The sequence below is a fragment of the Amphibalanus amphitrite genome, unplaced genomic scaffold (genome assembly GCF_019059575.1).
Source record: "Amphibalanus amphitrite isolate SeventyFive unplaced genomic scaffold, NRLGWU_Aamphi_draft 000632F_arrow, whole genome shotgun sequence".
NCBI classification, from domain to species: Eukaryota; Metazoa; Arthropoda; class Thecostraca; order Balanomorpha; family Balanidae; genus Amphibalanus; species Amphibalanus amphitrite.
This window is the reverse complement of record NW_024882126.1, coordinates 214,725-228,391: the sequence shown is the minus strand read 5'-3', so window position 1 is coordinate 228,391 and position 13,667 is coordinate 214,725. Positions and strand designations below refer to the sequence as shown.

General features: G+C 45.6%; 1 protein-coding gene and 1 long non-coding RNA gene across 3 annotated transcripts in view; both read left to right on the top strand.

Annotated features, from left to right (window-relative positions):
* Positions 1–13,667, top strand: part of LOC122363644 (probable indole-3-acetic acid-amido synthetase GH3.9) — a 36,247-nt gene that overhangs the window by 231 nt on the left and 22,349 nt on the right. The gene's annotated exons all lie outside the window — the stretch shown is intronic.
* Positions 6,624–8,872, top strand: LOC122363645. The gene is made up of 2 exons (XR_006253399.1): positions 6,624–6,835; positions 7,764–8,872. It is a non-coding gene; the product is annotated as an uncharacterized LOC122363645 (long non-coding RNA).

The following is a 13,667-nucleotide window of genomic DNA, read 5'->3' as shown; positions in this document are numbered from 1 at the left end:
GGATCATGTTGAACAAATTTTCCTAGATGTATTTGATATACCAACATCAGTGAAATCAGCACCCTGATGCCCGTCGAATAGCATTTATGCTTCTTTACCATTTTAAGTGAAGTAAAAGTTCACTTAAAATTGAGCGAACTTTAAGTAGTTAAGTTCATAAGTTCACATACATGCTTTCTATCACGTATCATTCGATTCGGCTGATCGAAAATAACAATGATAAACCATTTTTCAAGGTTTACCTTTACCTTGTGCCAAGATGCTAGCAAAACGAGTAGGTAGTAAAGTAATCTTGAGCAAACCATGAATTTGACCTCAGCTGACCTGAGTTGACGCGACCTGACTGTTTTTCCAGCAAATATACACAAACGTAGTCACTTACTGATATAAACTGAGGAAGCACAACACAAAAACATTGAAATGGGTAGGATATCTCTAATATTATAACACCACTTGTTGCGGGATTTACATTATATTCAACTACAAACTACGCCGGCGCTATGTGAACCCAGTCATGTCGACCACCTCAGTCGACGCGATAGGCTCATGCATTTCAAATCACACTGTAATGCACTCTGAGGGCAGAGTGCTGTGAGCTTCTTTCAGTATCGCCTCTTAGCGCCGCCAATGGTGATCGTCCGCCGCGACAGGACAGCCTCGAGACAGGCAAAAAAATGCATTGAGCGTAATATTTCCAGCAGCTCTCGAATGTCCTATTAATACGTTACAAGAAAGATCGCAAGCGTCGCAAAGCGTTGGACTCTTATTGCATTGGGGTGGCTGCATAGTAAAACGCTCTAGCGTTACACTATGAAAACTAACTCCACACACTACGCAATACAGGACTGTTCACGGCTTACCCACGACCGTATTACATTGTCCATCTATCCTCGTCAACATTCATCTCGCATCTAATATTCATCACGACCTCGATGTCATGACCGTAAGCGCGGGGTGGAGTGCTTCTCGCGACATCACCAGGATGCTGTGACACCACCGGGCGGTGGTGACGTCACCAGCGGCGCTCTGGGAGCTGCAGGGGAACCAGTGGCACCGGCTGGCGGCGCGCGCCGTGCACCAGGTAGCCGAGCTGGACGCTGTGGCCGCCCGTCAGGCCCGCCAGTCCCGGCACATAGATCACCCTCAGCAGACGCCCTACGACGCCGTACGGCAGCAGGTGTCTCAGCGCGGCCCGGGGCAGGAAGGCGACCTGCACGGCCGGCGAGACGGGGCTCAGCGCGGCCGGCCGCGCCGCGGGCGGGGCCGCCGCCGGCCCGGCACTCGGCGGCACCTTCTCGACTTTAGCCGGCTTTTTGACCGGGACTGCAAGCTGGACTTCGGTGGCTTTTAGCTTGGCGCCTTCGGCCGATTCGTCGACACCCCAATTGGCGATTTCAACGGGTGAGTCTATGTCAACTATCTCACCAGGCTCGGCAAAGGCAAGAGATTCGTCCACTTCGAGAGGCAGCTGAATAACTTCCACTGTTTCTTCCTCCCTTGTGGGTCCATACGACAGCGCTGGCGTTTCTGTAGATGCCTTATTCAGCAAGTATTCACCATCTGAAACACCGATTTCGCCCTGAGCTAAGCGTTCAACTAGCCCCGTGGGACCGGTTGCTTCAATACCATCAACAATACCATCGAAGTCAGTAGTCAAACCAATTTTAAGTGATTGATCTACTGCTATCGGTTCATCCAGTTTCACTGACTTTTCTTCCTTGGACAGGCTGTCCACAAAGAGGGGTTTGCTTGTTGTGATGTGTTCCTGCTTCGTCAGCGGCTTGCCCAGCTCTTTAGTGGTGCTGAGTTCGACATCAACAATGGCACCTACGTCACCCAACCCATTCAGCTCATCAAACCCACCCAGATCCGTCTCTCCTCCGAAGCCTCCCTCCAGCGTCAGCCCAGTGGGGACAATCTGGTTACCCGGTCCTCCAGGGCGACCGGTTAGCCCCTCGAGCTGCACAGCGGGTCCCACGGGCAGTCCTCCAAGCTGTCCCGTTCCGCTCTCCGAATTTCCTGCCTGAACATCAATCAATCCGGCTAAATCGCTGGACTTCCCAGCTGGATCTAGCGCGAACTGCCCGTCCGCAATCTCAAACTGCTCCGATGGGCCACCCAGCTGCTCCGTCAACTCTTCAAACTGCAACAAACAGCATGGGCCATCCGACTGATCTGCTGGGCCATCCAACTGACCCGGTGGGTCACCCTCCTGCTCTGTCAGCCTGCCCAGCTGGCCTGGTGGGCCGCCGAACTGATCTGCTGGGCCACCGAATTGCGCTGCCGGTCCGCCCGAGTGGTCCGCTGGTCCACCTAGCTGTTCCCCTATCCCACTGAAAGCTCCAGGTGATCCGCCTATCTGTTCCCCCGTGCCACCTATCGTACCGATTTGTCCGTTTGACTCTCCGGCTGTACCCAGTCCGCGCAGCTTCCCGGCCACGCCCCCCAGCTGCTCAAAGGTGATGCCAGACGTCACCGTGGCTGAGAAGTGGCCGAGCTGCCTATCCGGCCCGCCCAACTGCCCGGCGGCGCCACCCGGCTGTCCCGCTACACCGAGTTCCCTCGCCACACCAGCCAGCTCCTCCGCCGGGCTGTCAAAGGTAGCAAACGAACCATCGAGCGTGTCCACAGACGTCTCAGTCGGTCCAAACAGCTTCTCCGCCGATCCGTCCACTCTCCCTGTCGCGCCGTCCCACCTGTTAGCAGGGGCGCCGAGCTTCTCAGCTGCACCGGCTAGTTTCCCAGCTGGAGCGGACGGGCCGACGAGCGTCCCGTCCAGTCCGCTGAGGGACGTCCGCAGCCCGCCCCCGGGCCGTCCGGCCAGCTTCTTCCCGAAGCGGCCGCTCTGCCAGGTGCCGGCGCTCTCCGCGCCGTGGCCGTGGTAGGCCGCGGTCGGCCGGCCCCGTCGCGGCTCCCAGAACAGCAGCCGGCCCGTCAGCGAGTCGCTGGTGCTCAGGTCCTCGGCCGAGTCGCCGTCCTCGGCCGAGTCTCGGTCGGGCCCGCCCTGTGGCTCGGCGGACGGCAGCCACCAGGAGATGTTCTGGCCGCTGACGGCCAGTCGCTGCAGGTCGGCCGCGGCCTCCGCCTCTCGCCCGTGCGGCGTGTTCGAGAGGTCGGAGCTGGCGCCGGTCAGCAGGTTGGACGATACCAGCCACACCTGGCGCGGGCTGTACGGACTCGGGGTCGGCGCCGACGCCGCGGCGGCGACCAGCAGCAGCGTCTGAAACGGACCGCAGCATCAGCCGGCCAATATGTAGATAGATGAATAGATAGATAGATAGATATATAAATAGGCAATGTACTTAGACCCTCCATGACATGGATTATAGTTATAGCGTCTAGTTCGTTAGTTAGCATATTGGCACTTGATAAAAACATTATACACAAAACGAATATGGATAAAACTCACTTAAAATATAACACTTAAAACAAAACGTTAGCGATCAACACACTTGAACCGATATAAAACCATGTGACAAAACCTTGCTAAATCTAAACCGTTTCCCTTCATTAGCGCTCCTAAATCCCTAAAATTCAGGTTGGGGAAACTGTCCCTAAAAGGCTCTTGTTCAATATTGTAAGACATGTTTATAAAGTCTGATGGCCAAGAGTTGCGAACGAAAATTATAATTAAAATCTAAATCTTTTTGTATTTCAGACGTTTCGACAACACTGTGCCATCGTCAGTAATTGATATAAAATATTTCCTAAAGTCACAAATCACATTTTAAAAATAACATCAGCATTAAGAAATTACACATGGTAATGACATTTCGGTAATTTTACATTCGATCACGGTCGTTCCTCACAAGCGTGCTCCGTTTCAGCAAGGATAATCTGGCTAATCAAGGATAATCTGGATAATCAAAGGATAATCTGACCGTATGGTTACGTTATGTCGATGACGTGATCATAGTGTACCCAGAAGAGATGAAACTTGAAGAAAAAGTGCAAAGTCTTAACCAGGTAGACGCTCAAATTCAATTTACGGTGGAAAATGAAATGAACGGTGAACTTCCTTTTCTGGACACATTCATAATCAGAGAGGGTCGAACTTTGAAATACAAGGTATACCGGAAGCCATCGTGCAAAGAGGACTACATACACTATTTTTCTGGACACAACGAGAGGTACAAGAGGGGCATTGTAATAGGATTTTTCCTGCGCGCTTACCGAGTGTGCAGCCCGGAATATCTCGAGGACGAGCTGGAGCACATTTTTGAAAGATTTCAGCAACTCAAATATCCAAGAGGGTTTCTCATTTCTCAGAAGAAAAAGGCCCAGAGGCCAGAAGATTCGTGAACGAAACACTAATGAAAGAGAAAACGCAAGAATAGAAAAATCGAGTAGATTGCTCTGCATTCCCAATTTTGAAAAGGTGGATACGGTAGCACGACAGCTTGAACAGGCCGGATTGAAGACGGTGATAAGTGCGGGACACAAAAGTGGCGATATTTTTAAAAGGTGCACGCGACGAAGATAAGGATCACGAAAGTAGCATAGTCTATCAGATACCGTGCGCTGTTTGCGAAAAACAATATGTAGGCGAGACAGGTAGGGACCTAGGTACCCGTGTCGGGGAACACAGAAGAGACGTGAGGGGGCACGTGTTAAGTAATGCGATAGTGGTTCATGTGGATGAGGCCGGGCACTTACCAAGGTGGGAAGGGGCTGAAATTTTAGAGAAAGGTATGAACAAAAATATCAGGAGGGCACTAGAGGCTGCACACATCAAGACCAAGAACACACTTAACACAAGAGGGGGATTTTATTCGATGGCAGTAGCGACAGCCAGATTATCCTTGCTGAAACGGAGCACGCTTGTGAGGAACGACCGTGATCGAATGTAAAATTACCGAAATGTCATTACCATGTGTAATTTCTTAAAGGAAATAGTTCACTTTCACGAAATTATTTTTTTTTGCAACGATTTATTATTTTTTATGTTCAAAATAATCAGCAAAGAAAATAAAACCTTTTCATAACAAAATATTTTTTTTCTATATTTTGATATAGGAAGAACTTTTCAGTTTCTGTAAGGCACACGCGATCCAGTATGAAAAGAGCATGGGTCCCGAAAATTCTTCAGAAACAGAGAAATTATCGCAGCCACCGGCATTTGGGCGATCTGCTCGATCTGATAATGTTCCCCTCAGGCCCATGTCGTCCCCTATCTCCCTGTGTGTCCAAGTGCACAGATGACGTCACACGAAGGGGCGGAGTCGGGGGCGGAGCCTGGCGCAACGGCCGCCATATTGGAATTTGTTTTATTAGAATATACTCTATATTTTGGGTTTCAGTCAATTGTTATCGATAGTTTTATGAACGGTTAGCTGTAATATAAGTGATTTATCAAGAAAAAACACATAATCTGCTTGAAATTTCAATTTTAGTACGAACCGCGCCTAGATTCGAACGCACGATCTTTGGATTACGGCGCAAGCATCCTAACCACTACACTACCGCGGCGGCGTGGCGGCCGGCGGAATGGAGGCTGCGGAGGCATGGGGGCTTTTTTACGCATTTTTGGAAAAACTAATGGGTTTAGGGAAAAACGCTTCTTAGATAATTCGAAGAAAAATGTCTCGGCTTTCCGATGATGCACTTAGTTTTGTGCTAGCTTTAGGAGAGTTTGTTCCACAGCGCTTCAAAAATCGCCCATTTGCATAGGACTTAAACGGGACTTCAAGACTTGCCCCCAGATGACGTCATGAGCTGACGTCACGATCAGGTAGAATCACCGGACGACCCTACCTGGTATATAGGGCCTTGGTTCCCCTGAATACGCAACCGAAGTCGTGACGTCACGATAAGTGGCTGTGGCATAATCAGCTGACGGCCCCGTGCTAAAGCAATGGGGCAATATTTTGCCGATCTTTCCCAAGAAAACTGGACCTAGTTAGATAGTTTTAGTAGCTGAATGAATGACAACGATGTATGATCTATTTTTCTATGAAAAAAATATTGCAAAATCTAACAACGCAAAGCACAAAATTTCGTGAAAACCTAATTGGCGGCGAAGTTGACGCAGAAATACAAAACATTTTGGATCAAGAGGTTTAAAATAATGGATTTAAAATAAAAAAGATTTTCAAAATAACTTATATGGTGAATTTTCTCCTTTGCTTTTTACAAATAAAAAATATTTATCCAGCTCAAACTCAAATATGTCAAACCTTACGCATCAAAATCCTCCCGACGCGGTCACAGTTCGCATCTCAAGGTCATGTATTTGGTGCGTCAAGTTCGCCGCCCGTAACAATTTCGCGAAATTCGGTCCTTTCCGCTTTGAAACATAGCATTTTTTGGGCGTAGAAAAATAGAATATACTCAGTTTACCTAGAAACTGGCCCCCAAACTATCTAACTAGGTTCAGTTTGTTCTAAAAATGCTGATAAAATTTCGTCCCATTGCTTTAACACAGGGCCGTCAGCTGATTATGCCCCAGCCACTAGTCATGACGTCACACTTCGGTTGCGTATGTCCTAATTGATCAGTACGAGAATTTCTCTAGAGTTCTCGGGGTGCGGTTATTTTTTCTCATCTTAGTTTACTATTTTGGCGCGATTTTGACAATTTCTGGCGCATTCCACTTATTTACTTTAGCGGCCATAGAGCAATGGTTTACTAACGGGAAATGTGATGGATTGCAGCAGCAATGCTTGGAATATAAAGAAGAAGTGAAGCAATTATGTTACCTATTATTTTTTATAAAGACAGAAGGAACGTGGAAGAAAAAACATTTTGTGCAGCATGTGAAATCAAGGAAATAAAATGGAAGAAGGGCTGCTACTTTTCATGCGCCCGAAACCAGCCACCTCATCATCATAGCATGGTAATGATAGTTTAAGTTTATGTTAAAAAAGAATAGGAGCTGCTGCAAAAGTCTTTGTGATGCCTCAAAGCCGTTAAGTCAAGTCAGGCATGCTCTTACAGACTGAACGTTCAAGTTACGAGACCACATCATACCGCTCCAGTGGCTAGTGCTTGAACTTGTCAAATACCTAAATGTTTTACTCAGAAATTGTTTGCTTTATTGGTTTCATGAGTTTCACCAGATAAAGATACAAGGCTGGCTGATTTGGTGTTAGTTATTCATATTAAAGTGCACTGTTTGTGACAAGATTATGGAAATTGTAACCTCAATAATGAAATTTCATGCTGTCAAAGCTATGAGATGTTGCCTTGAGTTTGAACTCAGGCAAACATGGATTGAAGCTGTTTTCTAAAAAAAAAAAAACTGCTTTTGAGTAACTTTCACCTCATAATTTGTATTTATTCAATCTCAGAATGGGAGCAAGGCTGAATCACAATTATCTTTTGGGAAATGCTCTACAAAACTGCATTGTTTTTATTTCTGTGGCATGATTTTGTACCTAATTCAAAGACTTTCTCTGGTGTAGTTTGTACTTTGTAAGATTGTTTGAACTTCTACTTTCTGACCTGTTTGGTGCCAATAAATCCTGCAACCTATTTGGCTTATTTACCCATCTCTCTTGCCATTCCTACATATTTCATGTCAGTCTATTGCATAAATATTGTGTAGTTAACATACTTCATGATATACAAGTGAATGGTACCTATAGAGGCTTGATGTGGGTAAATGAGAACCAATGCACCTATATTTTTTTTTACAATGGCATCAAGTCCTCTTGTCACGGCCATGGATATCACAGAAGATTTTACTGAACTGCGCAAGAGAATCCTGTGCAAGGAAATGTTTTGCATGATTTAGCTTAACAGCATAAATTTTATTTTCCCAGTTGCATTGGAGCTCTGCTGGAGTTTGCTGATGACAGGATGCTGAAGGGCTGAAGCTGGTAGCTCTGGCAGGAGTCCAGTGTCCACCAGCTCAAGATCCGACGCCCCCGCGTCGCCGCCGTGCGGCCCTCCGCGGAGACGGGGACGGCGGTCATGATTGAAGACACCGCATTTCCCGCCTGGACTGTCCGGTCGGAGACTGGTAATCCCTCCGGTGAGCCGCACACCGTGGAGCTACTGCACCGCGCGTGTCCACCCGCAGCGCAATGCCAGCGACAATGCCGTGAGTGCGACATCTGCGTGCATATGACGCAGTGCGACTGTCACGACTCGCGGCTCAGTGTTCTGTCAGTGTGACAGTGCGGTTTAGTGTGACAGTGCGGTTTAGTGTGACAGTGCGTTTTTTTTTTAAACGTGCGCTCGCGCTCGTTTTAGCGAGGTGCTCTGTTGTATATAACCACCTTGATGGAGACCTATGTGCTGCCGCTTGAGTTTCAATGTACAGTTTTATGCATCAAACTAGCGTAAGTAAACGGCTGTCAGAGGTCACTTTGAAGCGCAATTAGTACCCATAACCCAGCTGGGTTGAGCGAGTCATGTGACTAGTCCCGATGAACGTACTGTTTCGATGTCGTCAGTCGTAGACTTTTGTAAACCATTCGTTTCGGAGCTCTGTGTTGTGTTGTTCGGGACCGCAGTTGTTTGAGCAGTTTGCTTTATGCGTCGTACGCTGACAGAACGCTGGTCGTACACAAATCATGTGTTTCCTTTCACCCCTAATGGGTTACTGCGGTACCTACCTATGCAGTTGGAATGTGTCTCGAGACACTAACTGGTCGCACTTGGTTGTGAAAATGACACTAGCTGGTCGCACTTGGTTTCAAGCTGCGCTTGGAAATCGTGCAATTCTATTTGCATTTTGCAATGCAATTTTATTGCCGTTACCGTATTGGTAGATAGTGTCAGAAGTTGGCCATTTGATACGTTGTCACTTGTCAGACGCTGTTGCCTTAAAACTGACAAATTGATGGGCCGCGTTTGTGTTCCTGTTAAGAAACGGATCTCAATATAAAGTGATTCAGAGGTAGGAACCTGAATGCATTCGTTCAGACTTTTCATTTTATGGGGATGCACTGTTTCATGAGCAAGAACGAGCATGGCTCTGGTTGAGCGAAGCGCAATCGATGTTTGTTATCGTGTTTGTAGACTGTGGCCATATTTACATCACTATTCAACTCCACGCACCAGCATTATTTAAACTGCTTGAACCTCTTCTTCATTTCGCTAAATTTCGGGGTCGTCAACCTATGGTCCGTGGCCGTTACGTTTGGCCAATAACTAGATTTATGCATATTAACTGGTTCATATAATCTCAGCATGATGCCCCGGACAATTTTTATTTGATTCACTGATAATGAATGCATCCCAGTACCGCACAAACTGAGACTGAAACTGGACAACTCGCTTTTCGAGGTTCAAGTTCATTATCTTCAGATGTTATGGTATGGTAGCATTTAATGTTCGAAGAAAATGGTCAGCGTTAGCAGTGCTAAGCGGGTATTATGAGCTTTCAGTTATTTCAATATCTGTGTAGGCTATTATTCTTGTGGTATCTCCTGTCAATTTCACGCGGAACATATAGTATTATCTTATACAATCGCGGTAATTGCATATTTTCTGCCGGTTACTGTTATCATTGATTCGTAATATTTCGCTACGAGCGTGGCTCGATTCACATTGTTATTATATTGGCATTCAAGATTTAAGAATAAAAATCTTTTAATGCATTCCAATTCCATCAAAATGTCAATATGCAAAAAAAAAAGTTCTAAAAGTTGCAGCAGTTTTGTGAATCAAACATAGCTGTAAAATAGGCCTGTATAACTTCAACAACAGTGCGCCGAGAAACGTCTAAAAACGCGTAAACAAAAACTAAGATGTAAAAAAATAACTGCACCCAGTTCTCGTAGATAATTTCTTTAGTTTCTGAAGAATTTTCGGGACCCATGCTCTTTTCATACTGGATGGAAATTTATGCAAGGCACACATCCTCAACGCAATCGGGACGAGAAATAGAATATCTTTGCCTAGGGTGATCGTTGGGCTGTAAAAGCTCCTGATTTATGCTCGTCTCAGCCCAAGCTACGGAACTGCTATTCCAGTTCAAAACCCATGTTAAAAAGTGAACTATTTCCTTTAATGCTGATGTTATTTTTAAAATGTGATTTGTGACTTTAGGAAATATTTTATATCAATTACTGACGATGGCACAGTGTTGTCGAAACGTCTGAAATACAAAAAGATTTAGATTTTACTTATAATTTTCGTTCGCAACTCTTGGCCATCAGACTTTCTAAAAGGCTCTGTTACTGGACAAAACAATAACACATGCTGCTCTGTCCAGATCGCGCCACACATAATTACAAAGCCTCTCCGCCGCGGGCAAGCGTGCCCACCTTCCGGTTTCAATTTTAAGCCTATTCAATTTTAAGCCAACTGCCTAAACGAATTCTAGTAAATGCGGTACGCACATCGTCGAGAGCGTTTTTATCATACATAGGGTGTCGCTTGAGGTGGGGATTAAATTGGCAGTATGTGGCTCTCCCCGAAGATGCCGATCTAGAAATTCTGGTCTGAAAACTCGCTAGACTGGCGGCTCGAAAAGACCCAGATTCATATTGCATTACAGCATCAATATATTTTCCGGCCCCTGCGCCTGCTTGTCTCATCAAATCTAATGCAAAGAACGCTGAGCTGGCATTAAACTTTTCATGGGAGGTCAACTTATCGATGAGTTTCCTTTGGGATTCCTTAACAATAGCGGTGGTATCTGGTCTCTGGACATTTCTAGTTCTGCCAGAACCAGATCAGTACATGGCGTACAATATACATGGTCTAAACCGGTTAAAAATTAAGTTTGAACATGTGACGTTATCATTTTTGAGCATTTTTTCGCCATAACTTTGCCAAAAATAAAGTTATCGAGCTGAAATTTGGCATGTCGATAGCAGACTAATAGGTTTATAAGTTATAACATATATTCCGCTTTTTAATTGCTGACATTTTTTGGTATTTTAGGGCATTAGTTAACGAAATCACTATTAATTTTGTGGGTCAAACTACAAAAAAAAAACAAGATTGCAGTTTTGTAGCCCTGTTCATGTTACATCTTCTTGATTTGAACGTTTTTCTCTTTCTTCAAAACGGTAGGTATGATAGCTTTTCCCGCAAAACATTTTTTGGTTGAAAAAGGCTGAACATGACGTCATTCTGACGTCATTTGTTACCATCCTACCATAGGCGCATGCAAATTTTTGGACATAAGGTATAAAATTGATGTACGAGAGGGTACTGAAAGTTTCGCGACGATCGGTGCGGTAGTTTAACCCGCGCCCTGCTGGGGGGGGGGGAGGGGGTTGAACACCCCCTCCCCTGCGGTTTTTCGCGAATTTTTTGGTACACCTTATTATAATCTTTTCTACATATGTTGTGAAAATTTCAGATCCAGGTCACTTAAGGTCAGGTCACCAGGTCAGGTCAAGTGACCTCACTACCTACATAAAAAGCTTCAATGTCTGCCATAGCTAAACCGAGTGACCGGACCGATCGCTTTGAAACTTTCAGCGATTGAGAAGAGCAGCAGTTTGTACAAAATGTATTTCTTGAAATTTCTATATCAGTGACCTAAAGTCAGGTCAATGCTGCGACCTCTCCATTATAGTCAACGGGAGAAAATTGAAAGTCGCCTCTTTTAGACGGAAGTCATTTTAAACACTCTAAAACACTGAATTACTTTTATATTTGACACACTGAACATGTAAATGGCACCCGTGGCCCCAATTTGTGCCCCTGAGGTCATCTCAGGTCACCAATGGTATCTGACAGTTTTTCGCGAATAACTTTTGACAGAGGCATGCTATACAGCGATGAAAACACCATAGTTGTGTTTGGCCCGACGATACGGATCGACAGATATGCAACTTCACCCTTACCGGTCAGGTCGTGACCTTGACCTGAGGTCAAATTTTCAAGTTGACCTTCTAGGGTCAAATGATAGTTCATTCGCCGCGTCTGGACGAGAGGAACACGATGCCGGTAAAAGCTAGTTCGTGCAATGTTTGAGTCAAAAGTTATTGCAGAAAACTTTCCGAAAAAAATGTTTTTTTTTTTGCAGTTTTTCCCCCTGCAGGCAAAACCGTTGACGGGGTCAAATCTGAGAGCATTACTCATAAAGAACGTTAATTGGGCTATCAAATGCCCTTTTCCGCGGCGCTGTAGCCTTGTTAGTTTCCGAGCTGTGCGTCGATTTGTTGAAAGTTGTCGACATCTGACCTACACATCGGCGAATTTTGGCCTTCAATGACCTCTGGTGACCTTACCTTTGACCTGACCAAAACATTGACCGATATTATTTCTTCCTTATTTTCGGCGCTCTTTCGAACGCCGCTTTCCCGTATCGCTACGTGGCCCAGGAGCCGAGTTAAACACCCTCCCCACAGCAGGGCGTGGAAATCCAGAACCCCCAGCGGGGCGCGGGTTAAGAGATAATGCGAAAAGACTAGAAGGGGCAAAAAAAAAAAACATCAGAGCGTGGGTACCATTGCCAACCCGCATTTTTAACAGAACCAAGAACAACGATTTATTGCGTATTTTGTGTGCCCCCAAATTTAATTACCTGTATTCGCCAATGATTTGGTTTATAATGCTCATTTTTATGATGCATGTTACTTTCTGATTCATTCTGCATAGATCGGCAATTGGTGCGTCAAAATTTGTTCAAAAACTTGGCCGTTGTAAGCACTAAGCACTTAGGCAGTCAAAAAAGTGTTTGCAATGTAGGTGCTATTTTAGGTGTTTGCTCCCTTCCACCCCACCCTCGTATTAACAGTTATTTTTATTTTTTAGAGGTGCAGACCACGTTGAGTGGAATCGAATGCCTTGAAAATCAGCCCGTTAGATCCCGTTAGTTAGATGATGGGAAGGAGGTCGTAAACAGCCCCTGCCACTTAACCCACGCCCCAGTGGCGGTCTCAGCCAACTTCGCCCTAGTGGGGGGGGGGGGGGGCATATGTTACCACCCACCTCTAACTCAAAAACTAAGAGGGCTAGAAAGACGCGGTAAAAAGCAGTCGATAGCTCTCAATGCGTACATTTGAAAGTATTCCAGTCATTTTTCATCTTAGAGCAATATTGGGGTTACCAGAGGTCATCAAAGGTCAAAATTTGCCAATGGCCATTATATTTGTCAGAAAACATGCCGTTATCTCAGGAACTATAGCAGCTAGAAAAACGCATGAGAAAGCAATCGATAGCTCTTGAACTCTTCTTTTAAAAATGTCAGATAAAAATTGACCTCAGGTCACGGGTTTAGCCTCCAGAGGGCAAAAACTCCAAAAATAGCTGTTTTTACGAAAAGTGTTTTTCGACAATAACTTTCGACAACAAAAAGCCACGACATTTCTATTGCCAGAATCGTGTTCCTCTCGCCGAGACGCGTCGAATGAACTATAATTTGACCTTGAAAGGTCAACTTGAAAATTTGACCTCAGGTCAAGGTCATGACCTGACCGAAAAAGGTCATGTTGCATATCAATCGATGCGTCTCGGCAAGACAAACACAATGAGACCATCCCCAGCGTTCTATCTCTTTCCAATCGCGAGTTATTGGCAAACATCTGTTTGTAGCCTCAAATGACCTCGGATGACCTTTCTAGAGGCCTTTCTAGATGACCTTTCTAGATGACCTTTCTAGAGCAAAAATGACACCCTGGTCATCACGGGTGGTCCAAATCATTGTGATTCTGAAATATTTGGACTGTTCCTATGCGTACACACGGATCTAGAGGCATTTTCATTTTTCTCCATTGACTTGCAATGGAAAGGTCACGCCACTGACCTGACCTTAG